The 13,319-nt window shown below is 41.3% G+C and overlaps 1 protein-coding gene across 2 annotated transcripts in view; it reads left to right on the plus strand.

Annotated features, from left to right (window-relative positions):
- The window catches only part of LOC126175094 (proton-coupled amino acid transporter-like protein pathetic), a 426,893-nt gene that overhangs the window by 125,722 nt on the left and 287,852 nt on the right, over positions 1-13,319 (plus strand). Inside the window, exon 1 of one of the 2 annotated variants that reach the window (XM_049921636.1) lies at positions 4,827-4,935. The exons of the other annotated variant lie outside the window; for it this stretch is intronic. The gene's annotated coding sequence lies outside the window, so the exon portion shown is untranslated. Of the gene's footprint in view, positions 1-4,826; positions 4,936-13,319 lie in introns of those variants that run through there. 2 annotated transcript variants of the gene reach the window in all.

Below are 13,319 nucleotides of genomic sequence, written 5' to 3' on the forward strand. Positions count from 1 at the left end.
CCGAGTTCACACTACCAAAGATCCTAAACACTTTGGTTCTCCACACGACCTATCGATGTATTCGTTCGATAGCATAGTTTTCCCTAGGCAAGACCCAGCGTAAAAATACAAATAGTATTTACAAAACAAACCAATTATACATCGACATAAATGCATGTATATACAAATAGTAAAACAATTACAATATACAAAGACACAGAAACGTCATATCTTCAGGTAAGAAAATAAGGAAAAAAATTTATAGTACAATAGATGGAAATAGGAGGATATGCATTTCCGGCGTTACATGCCCTTCATTGAACTTATTCGATGTCGTCCGTCCATCCTACCTGGTAAGGATTCCATACCTTCCAGCAATATTCTAGCTCGTGACGGACTAGCGTAGTCTAGTCAGTCTCTTTAATAGACCCAACATATCTTCTGAGTGTTCTGGCAACAAATCACAATTTTTCTTTTGCCTTCCCCGCAACTTTTTCTATGTGCTCATTCCAGTTTAATTTGTTCGTAATTGTAATTCGTAGCTATTTAGTTTCAATGGTGGTATTTAAATTTGTCTCAATTATCGTGTATTGAAATTTAACGGATTTCTTTTAGTATCCTTGTGGAGGATCTCACATTTTTCATTATTTACGGTCAACTGCCACTTTTGGCACAATACAGACATCTTGTCTAAATTATATTGCAATTCCGTTTTCGTTATTGTTGACTTTAATAAACGGCAAGACTTTAATAAACGGTAATTGACACAACCATCTGCAAATAATGTAAGAGGGCTGTTCAGATTGTCTCCTATTCCATTTATGTGGATTAGGAACAGCAGAGGATATATAAGACTTCTTTTGGTAACGCCAGTTATCAATTCTGTTTTAGTCGATGACTTTCCGTCAGATACTACGAACTGTGACATTCATGACAGGAAATCACGAAGTCAGTCGCAGAACTGAAAAGGTACGCCATAGGCACGTCATTTGATTAGAAGCCGCCTGTGAGGAACAGTATCAAACGAGTTTTGGAAATCTAGAAATATGGCATCAATTTGAGGTCCCCTGTCTATTAACACATTACTTCGTGACAGTAAAGGGCTATTCGTATTTCACAAGAACGATGTCTGCAGAATACATGCTGAGTATGTATCAACTGATAGTTTTCCTCGAGGTAATTCATAATACTCGAACACAGTTCATGTCCCAAAAACACGTCAGTGATTCATCAGCTTACTTCATTTCTTCAGTATTGGTGTAGAAAGATATTTGACAAAATATACATAGATATTAAGGTTATTCTGTAAAGTGTAGACATGTGCTTTGGTCATCTTCATTCATATGAAATAGATGTATTCTTGTGCTGTGTTCAGTTCCCCCATTGGTATGGCTTATTGGATCTTACTAACCACTCTTCATAGACTTCAAGGGGACACTTAAAACACATCACAGTCAACTCTAATATACTACAACTGCAATATCTATGTGTACTTTTGTTGAATATTTTGTATTGCCATTGCCGCCTGAAGATGAGGTTTGTACTTCGAAACATGTTGCCTCATTAAATAACCAGAATTTAAAATGCTGCTATGATACCACAAAAAAAAAATATATCCAGGGCAGAGTCAGGAATGTAAAAGAAGGGAACTAACTTTTTGACTTATCTAACAGCTTCAAACACATTCCGGTCAAAACATCTTGATGCATTCGCTCTTTTTAGTTGTTATTATTAGTACCCATGCCATGCGGTACAATGCATCATGTGAAGTAAAGTAACATGATACATGATGTTATTGCACCTGGAACAAGTCAACCCCAAAAAGTTTTATCCCTCCCTCCACCCCCCTCTCCCCATGATAACTTTGGTTGCTATTAGGTGTATGCTTTTCTGCCATATGATAGTATATGTTATTTACTAAGGCTGGTTAATCTTCGGGATTTTGGACGAGGAATCAGAGAATTTAGCCTATAAATTGCAAGATGCAGGTGTGCCAACACTTTGCAACTGAGAGAGCTCACTGCTCTTGGGGAGTAGGTTTAACTCGTGAGAAAGCGCAAATATATTTTGATTTAAATGTCTGCCAGATAAGTCGTTAAGACCAGTTCCATTGTTTTACATCCCTAACTCTGCCCTGGACATATTCGACTTTTTTGTGCCATGATAGCAGCATTTTTCATTCAGGTTCCAGACTTCTACTTTACCACAATTTTGACTTTATACCGCCATAGGTTGGTAACCGAAGTAGATTTTTGTTCACTCGGGTAGACGTGTGATGCGATGTAGGTTTTATTTATTATCTTTTGAATCATGTTTATATCATGACAATGGATAAAGGTTTCAGAAAACAAGAGGACGATCGTTGATTACATATTTATCTACCTTCTTAAAAAATTTGAACCGATTCGCACAAGTCTGAAAATATAAGTGGCGCGCATAAAAAATAGAAAGAAATTACTGTTTTTTTTTGCACGAAAAATTGGAAGGAAGTTTTCAATTTCATAGTACGTACGCACTGCTTTTATTTATCTGAATCATATTAAGCCGTTTCATTCACATAAGAATGAATTTTACGTGCTACATTTAGGTGCATTTCGAACTATCGTATCTCCACTACGGATAAAGATTATTGAGTGAAAAATTGCATTTCGACTCTACACATTTATTTACCTTAGTGCAAAGTTTGAACCAATTCGTACAAGTTTAAAACACAAAAGTGCCGCGCTTTTAAAACGTCCAAAACCGTGTTTTCGACACGTATTTACACGTAAAGTCCGAACGGAGGACATACAAATGGAGCCATTAGCTGAGTATTAATTTCAGCCCAATTAACGTCTTTGGCAAAAGAAATTAGTCTGTTCGCACAATTTGTCTGGACGCGGCTGCCGTTCATCGTTCAAACGTAACGTAGATACTGTAGGATATTCGAAATATTATTAAGAGGGCCGCTGATGCAGGCTAAACCAAAAACATTTTACCCCTTGCTCATAGTTCAAATAGCAATCGAGCACCAGGACTCCCCCAAACCGCAATTCTGTGCCTGCATGCTGTAACGATGTAAGTACACTACTGGCCATTAAAATTGCTACACCATAAAAAAGGCAGATGATACACGGGTACTCATTGGACAAATATATTATACTAGAACTTACATGTGATTACATTGTCACGCAATTTGGGTGCATGGATCGTGAGAAATCAGTACCCAGAACAACCACCTCTGGCCGTAATAACGGCCTTGATACGCCTGCGCATTGAGCCAAACAGAACTTGGATGGCGTGTACAGGTACAGGTGCCCATGCAGCTTCAACACGATACCACAGTTCATCAAGAGTAGTGACTGGCGTATTATGACGAGCCAGTTGCTCGGCCACCATTGAGCAGACGTTTTCAATTGGTGAGAGATCTGGAGAATGTGCTGCCCAGGGCTGCAGTAGAACATTTTCTGTATCCATAAAGGCCCGTACAGGACCTGCAATATGCGGTCGTGCATTATCCTGCTGAAATGTACGGTTTCGCAGGGATCGAATAAAGGGTAGAGCCACGGGTCCCAACACATCTGAAATGTAAGTCCACTGTTCAAAGTGCCGTCAATGCGAACAAGAGGTGACCGAGACGTGCAACGAATGGCACCCCATACCATCACGCCGGGTGATACGCCAGTATGGCGATGACGAATACATGCTTCCAATGTGCGTTCACCGCGATGTCACCAAACACAGATGCGACCATCATGACGCTGTAAACAGAACCTGGATTCATCCTAAAAAAAGACGTTTTGCCATTCGTGAACCCAGGTTCGTCGTCGAGTACACCATCGCAGGCGCTCCTCATGTGATGCAGCGTCAAGGGTAACCGTAGCCATAGTCTCCGAGCTGATAGTCTATGCTGCTGCAAACGTCATAGAACTGTTCGTACAGACGATTGTTGTCTTGCAAACGTCCCCATCTGTTGACTCAGGGGTCGAGACGTGGCTGCATGATCCGTTACAGGCAGGCGGATAAGATGCCTGTCATCTCGACTGCTAGTGATACGAGGTCGTTGGGATCCAGCACGGCGTTCCGTATTACCCTCCTGAATCGACCGATTCCATATTCTGCTAACAGTTATTGGATCTCGACCAACGCGAGCAGCAATGTCGCGATATGATAAACCGCAATCGCGATAGGCTACAATCCGATCTTTATCAAAGTCGGAAACCTGATGGTACGCATTTCTCCTTACACGAGGCATCACAACGTTTCACCAGGCAACGCCGGTCAATCGCTGTTTGTGTACGAGAAATCGGTTGGAAACTTTGCTCATGTCAGCACGTTGTAGGTGTCGCCACCGGCGGTAACCTTGTGTGAATGCTCTGAAAAGCTAATCATTTGCGTATAACAGCATCTTCTTCCTGTCGGTTAAATTTCGCGTCTGTAGCACGTCATCTTCGTGGTGTAGCAATTTTAATGGCTAGTAGTGTAAATAGACAAATTTTGTGAGTGGTAGTGATCTCTGAAAAACTTTTCGTATTGTAGATTATGTCAACTATGGCATTAATGGTGTGTGACACCCAGTAAAATACGTCCGTCATACTCATTTTGCGGTTTTGGCTGGATTTCACTGTTCAATCTACGTCAGTACCAGCGGCAGCAGGACGCCACGTGTGTTTTGCTTCGCTCGCTCTTCTCCCGCTAGTGGCCGGGTAGCGGAGCCGCTAACAGCTTTAGCTGTTGCGGGTACCCGGCCAGCCACAGGTGGTGGGGCAAGCAGCGGCCAGCCAGCTACAGGTGGGTGGTGGGGTGGGGTGGAGTGGGAACCGGCGAGGCGCCTGACCCGCGCTACACGAAGCACGCACAGTGTTCGTCCGCTCTCCGACCTGCGCAACTCGCGAAAGCCAGACGCCCCCCGGCAGTTGGGAGTGCGCCATCGACACACGTCGCTGCCACCAACTGTGACACCAGGCTACAACTCAGGTGAGACGTATACCAGTCAGCAGTGCTGCCACTGACCAAACACACGCCTCCGTTCATCTGTTTATTTACTTAATATCGTTAAACAAAAATCGCTAGTTCCTACAGTGTGGAGGTACGAGGCCTATTCGGAAAGTAAGGTCCGATCGGTCGCAAAATGGAAACCCCTGTGAAAATCAAAAATGTTTTATTTGCAACAGTTAGCTACACCTTCCAGCTACTTCTCTACATAATTGCCGCTCCGATTTAGACATATTTCGTAGTGTTGTACCAACTTTACAATACCCTCGACACAGAAGGCAGCCGCCTATGCTTCCTGACACTTCTCTACTCTAGTCTACAGCTAGTTGTGTGTGTCAAAACATTGTCTTCATAGCCAGCGTTTCATGTGAGCAGAGACGGAACTCAGGGAGTGTCTATTGTGGGTGCTCAAACACTTCCCACCGAAAACGTTGCAGGAGCATCTTCATTGCCCCTGCAGAGTGTGGTCGAGAATTGTCATGCAGAAGAAAACGCATGACAGCTATGTTATGTGGGCTGTATGACATTAGACACAATCGCTCATCAGGCTCTCATACTTGGCGGGAAATACTATTGTTCAAAGCATGTGTGCTCAGAACTGAAAAGAGCAACGTGACGCGATCGACAGGCCTACTACAAAAAATGGTTCACATGGCTCTGAGCACTATGGGACTTAACATCTGAGGTCATCAGTTCCCTAGAACTTAGAACTGCTTAAACCTAACTAACCTAAGGACATCACACACATCCATGCCCGAGGCAGGATTCGAACCTGCGACCGTAGGACGTACTACAGGCATGCCCATCGCATCTCTGCAAAGCTTCATCGGATTTTCACTGTGGTTTCCATTTCACACCCCATCGGATCTTAATTCTCGAATAGCCATCGTAATATGACTGTTGAAGTGGTTGCGACCATTTCCGAAATTCTTATTCCGGAAAGAGATCAGGTATCACCCCACTCGAGGGTCATCATTTTAATTTTTGCAATAACAATAAAAGAAAAACTTTTTGGTACAAATTGTCTTATTTTTTCTCAAAATATTCACCTTAAAAATTTATACACGTTTGCATGCGGTCGTGCCAATTCTGTGACACTGGCACCTCGAAAACACGCTTTCAGGAGACTTAACAGCATCTTTAGGTGATCAAAATCTAGTTTGACACAAGCGAACAAAACAAAAAACAAAAAAAAAGAGTTGAGTCAAAACATGCAAAAATTCATTAGTTCGATGTTTCTCACAATCAAATAACGAATTGTCCTACGTGCTGTAATATAGCTGGCATTGTTATAATATGACTATTATGCGACGTTCTTCCTGATTTAATCAGCAACAGCCCTTCGTCTATCACCTAAAGCAATCTGCATCTACATCTAGACTATTACTCTCTCCAATTTAAAATTAAGTCCTACCACCTTCAAGCTACTTTTCTACCGTTCCACTCACGAACAGCGCGTGAGAAGAAGAAACATTTAAATCTTTACGTGCGAGGTCCGATGTCTTTTATTTTTTATGTTGATCATTCCTCCCTGGCAGGAGGGCGGAAACAAAATATTTTCACACTATGAGGAGACGTCGGGCGCTGATAACCACGCAGTTGAGCGCCCCACAAACCAAACATCATCATCACTATGAGGAGAAAGTTGACGACTGAAATTTCATAAGAATATCCTGCCGCAGGGAAAAACGCGTGCATTTTAAAGGCTGCCACCCCAATTCTTGTATCTTATTTGTGGCACTCTCTCCCCTATTTCACGATGTCTTCTGTCAACTTTTTCGGTTGTTCAAATGGTTCAAATGGCTCTGAGCACTATGGGACTTAATTTCTGAGATCATCAGTCCCCTAGAACTTACAACTACTTGAACCTAACTAACCTAAGGACATCACACACATCCATGCCCGAGGCAGGATTCGAACCTGCGACCGTAGCGGTCGCGCGGTTCCAGACTGTAGCGCCTGGAACCGCTCGGCCACCCCGGCCGGCTTTTCGGTTGTCTCCCTCAATTACATCTGAGGCGGATCCCATACCGCACAACAACATTCAAGAAGAGGGCGGACAAGCGTAGTGTAAGCATTCCGGCCGCGCAGGACTAGCCGAGCGGTCTACGGCGCTGCAGTCATCGATTGTGCGGCTGGTCCTGGCGAAGGTTCGAGTCCTCCCTCGGGTATGGGTGTGTGTGTTTGTCCTTAGGATAATTTAGGTTAAGTAGTGTGGAAGCTTAGGGACTGATGACCTTAGCAGTTAAGTCCCATAAGATTTCACACACATTTTGTAAGCATTCCCTTGAATAAGCCTGTTACATTTTCTAACTATTCTGCCAATAAATCGCAGTCTTTGTTTTGCTTCCCCCACAACATTGCCTATGTGATCGTTCCAATTTAAGTTATTCGTAATTGTAATCCTTAAGTATTTAGTTGAGTTTCCAGCCTTTAGATTTGTGTGATCTATCGTGTAACAAACTGAGCGGATTCTTATGTGGATGATTTCACACTTTTCATCGTTTACAGACAGTTGTCACTTTTTGCACCATACAACGTCGAACCAATTGAAGAGTCCTTTTCTTTTCACTCTGATATTGTCACCCCGAAAGCTTGCATGCTGGAGATTCAACAGTCTTTACATGATGAAGATTTCTGTCCACTCACGTCTAATTTGACATAAAGGAGCAAAAAGTATTCGTTAGGCGACAATTCAAGTGGGTACAGACAGAGAGGCTTTAGTTAATGTTTTTCGCATATTTTACACGTTATCATACAGCTGGCATCCTCATGATGGAAAATGATGCGACATTTTTCCTGGTTACATCAATGGCTTGTGGCAAATGAATTTTTATGGCATTATCTATTAACTCTTCTTCGATTACCTTAAGCAATGATAGCGAAGTTGTATAAAATGCATGAAAGGATCTGTATTAATTCTTTATTACTGTACCAGTTTCGATAAGGTACTATCTTCTCGGCATGGAAAAGATTAATATTACTGACATCTCACAACAATTTTGGGTGTGGAAGACCTCACATCACGTATAAAGTTTTCATTGTTGTGCAGATATGGGAATGCAATATATGTTGTACCACAGAAAAGGGTACGATCGATTAGAGTAGCACATAATGACCCATTATGGTAATAGATAATGACCTATCTGTGCTAAAGCACTTATTGCCTTTCACAACTGTGAATGTTTTATTTGTAATAACTGGTTTTCCATTTTTTAAATTATTATGACATGTAAGTAATATTACTTCCATTCATGACGAGAAACTGATACATTACCGCAAATGCTAGTAGTAATAAAGAAGGATTAGTACAGCTCTATGTCATGCAATTTACTGCTTTTGGACGGTGCCTGAAAAAACTGTTCTATCTCGAAATGTATCACAGAAACGAACAATCGCCTTCTGGGAAGTGCTTCATGGACGAACCGCTTTCATTAGTTTCAGTTCCTATCGTACAACTAATTGGTGCTACTTTTCCAGCTCGTAATAATATATCCACGTATTCTCCGGTGGTGTGACGATGTTCTATACGTACCCTCCACCGAATTTTTTGAGCAGTTTCTTACATCAACCGAAAGGAGCACGTTATTTTCATTTCAGTTACATTGCGCGGAATCCATCGGGAGCAGATCTAAAGGTTCACGCAAAACATTGCAATCTTGGATGTGCCTCAAGCTGCTCCTGCTTTACGATAAGTTACATGCAAATTATTTTCAGGTATCGATAGGTTTTTGGAACAACACATTCTGGGCGACCTTCACGAAATTCAGCAGTGTCTGGAGCATTACCACGAAGAGATACTGCAAACCAGTTTAAACAGTCTTCCCTGAAAGTGATTCAGTGCCAGAAATTGAACGAAGGAGTTCGATGCATTGTTGTTGAACTAGAACTTTATGAAAATTGCAAAAATAATGCAACAGAAATCTTTCCATTCTTACGACACTCTTTCTCTAAACTCTCCCTGGAAGCAACTTACTCGGACAGTTTAGAGTTTCCATTGTTCTAAGAGTGAAAACTGATGAATTTCAAAAGAGTAGCAATGACATACGACATCTATCGGTCGGTTGTAAAACCTTAGTAATTGTAGTTTTCATCCCCTACAGATGTAAGCATTTATATGATCGAAAAAAGGTTTATTTTTCAATGTGAAGAATGATTAATGTTTAACGTATACTAAAAAAAACAGAAAAGAAGAAAACTCCGTGATCTGGTACCTTTCTTTCTAAAGTGAGAAATTATGTTCATTTAAGGTTTCCGTACTGTGACACCCGAAAATTTTGGGGTGGAAATCATTAATACAATGGTACAAAGGCGTTGTTCGTTGCGACTAGACCTTTTCACAAAATTTCAATCACCAACTTTCGCCTCCGAATGGAAAAAATGTTCGAAATTGCAATCACTAAGTTTCTCCTCCGGATTTGATAGTATATTATTAACTCCCGTCGACTTAGAACGACATGATCATCGTAATAAAATAAGAATAATCAGAGTTCACACGAAAAGATTTAAGGTTGGGTTTTCCCTACGCGCTGGTCGAGAGTGGAACGGTAGAGAAAATTTTGAAAGTAATTCCATGAATCCTCTCTCAGGCGCTTAACCGCGAATTGCTGAGTTGTCATGTAGATGTTCATGTAGATTAGGATGTATGTGGACGCTACATCAAAAACGAAAATGCGGGCGTTATAGGAAGCGAAAGGCTATTTACAATTTGTACAGGAACCAGATGGCAGTTATAAGAGTCGAGGGGCACGAAAGGGAAGCAGTGGTTGCGAAGGGAGTGAGACAGGGTTGTAGCAAATCCCTAATGTTATTCAACCTGTATATTGAGTAATCAGTAAAGGAAACAAAAGAAAAAATTTAAGTAGAAATTATAATTCATGGAGAAGAAATAAAATGTTTGAGGTTTGTCGATGATACTGTAATTCTGTCAGAGACAGCAAAGGACTTGGAAGAGCAGCTGAATGAAATGGACAATGTCTTAAAAGGATGATATAAGATGAACTTCAATAAAAGCAAAACGAGGATAATAGAATGTAGTCGAATTAAATTAGGTGATACTGAGGGAATTAGATTAGAAAATGAGACACTTAAAGTAGTAGATGAGTTTTCTTGTATAGTAAACAAGATAACTGATGATGAGCGAATTAGGGGCGATATAGAATGTAGACTGGCAATGGCAAGAAAAACGTTTCTGAAGAAGAGAAATTTGTTAATATCGAGTACAGATTAAAGTGTCAGGAAGTCCTTTCTGAAAGTATTTGGACGTAGTGTAGCTCTGAATGGAAGTGAAACATGGACGATATATAGTTTAGACAAGAAGAAAACAGAAGCTTTTGAGATGTTGTGTTACAGAAGAATACTGAAGATGAGGTGGGTAAACCACGTTAGTAATGAGGAATTACTGAATATAATTGGGGAGAAGAGAAATTTGTGCTACAAACTGACTGGAAGAAGTGGCCGGTTGGTAGGACACGTTCTGAGGCATCAAGGTATCACCAATTTAGTGCTGGAGGGAATTGGGGAGGGGGAGGGGTAAAAATCGTAGAGGGAGAGCAAGAGATGAATAAAGTATGCATTTTCAGAGGGATGTACGTTGCAGTGGAGACCAAGAGGATTGTGCAGGATAGAGTAGCGTAGAGAGCTGCATCAGACCAGTGTTTGGACTGAACACTACAACGACAACAACATGGTAACTCTACGTCAATTAGACAGTTGGTTGTACTAACTTTTTATGTTTGTGTTGATCTGAGACAACGGACATCGCAACTCATGTTACAAGTTCATTCAGTTTCTCGATTTTGTTTTCAGCACTACCATTGTGAAGATCCATTTTCACACCTGGAAATTGCAAGGAAAAGAGTCGGCCTCGTTTTTTAAGATAACAGTGCGCACTAACCACTGTCTTTTCGCAAAAATATTGCAGTTCCGCTTCATCAGTACTTGTTTATAGTCTACTATGCTCGCAGAAACCAAATTATATTATTTTCGCTCTACGCTCGCTATATGAAAATACTGCTTCATACACCGAGATCGTCTTAAAACCTAGACATTTATTTGTGGAGAAATAGGGGTAATAGTAGCTGTTATAAATGGCTAATCACATGTGATAACTCGAAGCGCTGGTTGAACAGTAAGAGAAATAAATACTACCAGAGTGAACATGCTTTAGGGCCCTACTGGTAAACTATCAAGAAAAGGACCACTACAATGGCTAAGGAAGAATAAAAATCATTTTAAAATACGAAGATGTGTCTTTTCTGTCACAAAACAAGTTTATTTATTGTAAAACGCTTTTTCTCGCCCACTGTTTTCCATAGTCAGACAGGATCTGATAGTGACCACACCTAACTAGGTCATACTGTAAGTATTGGCAGTGGATCGCAGAGGCCCAAATGCCTCACCAGTTCAGTGTAGATCAGTATCGCGAGAACAGTCGTAACACATCCAAGCCGTGACGCACTGAAACCACTGTCGTATATAAACGCAGCTGCTAATTGCACGTACTAAGGCATAAAGATTAGCATTGGCATAGAATACTGCCAATGTACCATGGAAAAGGTTGACAGAGTTGCAAGGACTTCAGTATTTCATGTTAGGGTACATTTAAGGGGCTCATTATACAGGGAGATCACATCATTACAAAATTTTTGTGAACTGCAGGAAGATGTTGGTTAACCAGTGATTGGTTAAAAGACTGGCAACTAACATTCAACACAACCAAACGTAATGTTATGCACATGTGGAGAAAGCAGGCCCCACAGTTTATGGAATATGGTTCAAATGGCTCTGAGCACTATGGGACTCAACTGCTGAGGTCATTAGTCCCCTAGAACTTAGAACTAGTTAAACCTAACTAACCTAAGGACATCACAAACATCCATGCCCGAGGCAGGATTCGAACCTGCGACCGTAGCGTTTATGGAATAATCCTAAGAAAATATTCAGCTTTTACGCTATGAAACAAAGTATCTGAAACTATCTGCGCATCTTACACTGATCTCTAGATCGTTTACAGATTTCCTTACACCCTTCGATGAAACATACGAGGCCGTATGTTTCATAGAAGGATGTATGGAAATCTGTAAACGATCTAGACATCAGCTATCAGTGTAAGACGTGCAAACAACTTGAGAACATTGTTTGAGGGACGAATAGCTGAATACTTTTTTATGATTATTACATAAACTCTGAAGTCTGCCTCCCCCCGCCCCCCCCTCCCCCTCCCCATGCGTGTAACATTACGATTGGTTGCATTGAATTTCAATAAATGCAACAGCTCCACTTTAGCATGTCAATTCTTGTGTAAGAAGAACCTACAGCACTGTTAACTTAGCACATCAACAAACTCAGATTCAAAATCGTTAACACAGTGCCAGGTTTTCCGTATGACTGAGGTACCTGGACCCAAATTATACAGCACATACGCATTTTTCTTGCTTGCAGATGCGTACTTCGAAACTTTGAATAATTGTTTATTTTCCAGTTTTGTTTCAAATGCCTTACGAAGCTGCGCATCAAATTTGATTTGTATCTCCTACCTGTAATCTTGATTTCTTGTTCCCAGGCTCTTTGTAATTCTGTTAACCACTTTTTCTTCCTTGTCCGCACCTTCCACATTCTGATGTTTTGCCGAATCCTTTAATTTACAGAAACTCCGATGAAGATGCTTACGTTCGGAAGTACGTATGGAGAAAAAAGAACGAAATACAAGCAGTCAACGGACTTTATTCAGAAAGTGAATATCTTTCTGTGTCATGCATTATAGACTCGTCAAAAAAAAGAATGTACTACAGGTTCTTGTTATTCAAGATTTAAGCTGCCAAGGAGGACCTGTACCAGCGACTAATAGCTCTTATACTTCTGCAAACGATGTGTGGAAATACATAAATGATCAGTGGCTCAGCGTACCTCTGCTATGAGTGCAACAAATGGAAATAATTTTAGCTAAAATGTTAAATGACGTTCAAGTTGAAACTCCCTGGCAGATTAAAACTGTGTGCCGGAAAGAGACTCGAACTCGGAACCTTTGCCTTTCGCGGGCAAGTGCTCTACCGACTGAGCTACCCAAGCACGACTCACGGCCCCTCCTCACAGCTTTAATTCCGCCAGTACCTCGTCTCCTACCTTCCAAACTTCACAGAAGCTCTCCTGCAAACCTTGCAGAACTAGCACTCCTGGAAGAAAGGATATCCAGGAGACATGGCTCAGCCACAGCCTTAGGGTTGTTTCTAGAATGAAATTTTCACTCTAGAGCGAAGTGTGCGCTGATATGAAACTTCCTGGTAGATTAAAACTGTGTGCCGGACCGAGACTCTAACTCGGGACCTTTGCCTTTCGCGGACACTTGTCCACAGTTTTAATCTGCC

This window comes from Schistocerca cancellata, chromosome 3 (genome assembly GCF_023864275.1).
Source record: "Schistocerca cancellata isolate TAMUIC-IGC-003103 chromosome 3, iqSchCanc2.1, whole genome shotgun sequence".
Lineage (NCBI taxonomy): Eukaryota > Metazoa > Arthropoda > Insecta > Orthoptera > Acrididae > Schistocerca > Schistocerca cancellata.